The sequence below is a fragment of the Chlorocebus sabaeus genome, chromosome 2 (genome assembly GCF_047675955.1).
Source record: "Chlorocebus sabaeus isolate Y175 chromosome 2, mChlSab1.0.hap1, whole genome shotgun sequence".
In the NCBI taxonomy this organism is placed as follows: Eukaryota; Metazoa; Chordata; class Mammalia; order Primates; family Cercopithecidae; genus Chlorocebus; species Chlorocebus sabaeus.
In genome coordinates, this window is record NC_132905.1 from 41,988,054 (window position 1) to 41,988,925 (window position 872).

The window sequence follows — 872 nt, forward strand, 5'->3', positions numbered from 1 at the left end:
GCAACGGCTCACGCTCCAGGCCCGCCCTTCCCGGCGCGCGGAAATGACGTGGCGCCCAGGGACCAATCCGCACCGTTGTCCCGCCCCTTCCGGCCTCATGGGCGGGTGGTCTCCAGCGCGTCGCTCTTCGGCGCTCCGAGGCGAATTTTGAGCGCCCGGGAGCGGCGCTCGGAAACCGCTCAGAGCGAGCACCGGGAGCCGCTGAGGTCCCCGCCCGTCTCGGACTCCGGGGCTCAGAACACGAGTGGTTCCACCTCGGGCTTGCCTAGCCCAGTCCCTGCGCATGCCGCCTTCGTCTTACGTTTCTGAGGACCGGAATGCTCATGACGCACTTGGGAATTGCTGGCCCGAGATGTTGGCCACTTGTATCGTTAGAGAGGATGGCGCTGTTTATGAAATGTCAGCGACCCTGCTCTTACGGGCAGCGTCAAAAATAATGCATTCACACCCTTGGAACGCAGTCACCTCTGCCTAAAAATTATGTCCTTCCCCGACTCATCCGGTCAAGGGGAAAACGGGCTAGAAAATGTTTTCCTCTGGTTAAGGCCAGATGTTGAGTATTAAATCTTTTTGTGACCATTACAACAGACATTTGATAAAGTTTAAGTTTTGATAAAGTGTATTAAAGATTACCCTTAAGCAAAGGCCAGGTAGAAGTAGAAATTATCACTAACAAAGTTTAAGAAAGCATAGAGTGGCATCGTTCTTTCAACAGTATTGCAGTGAACCAGAAATGTTCCCAGGTGCTGAGAGATGATGGTGGGCAAATCACAGACAAGGCAATTAAGCTTATGGAAATTAAGCTAGTGGGAAAGATGACTTCAGTCAGACCATCGTCATAAAATAGACTGTAAAATTATCAAACGTAATAA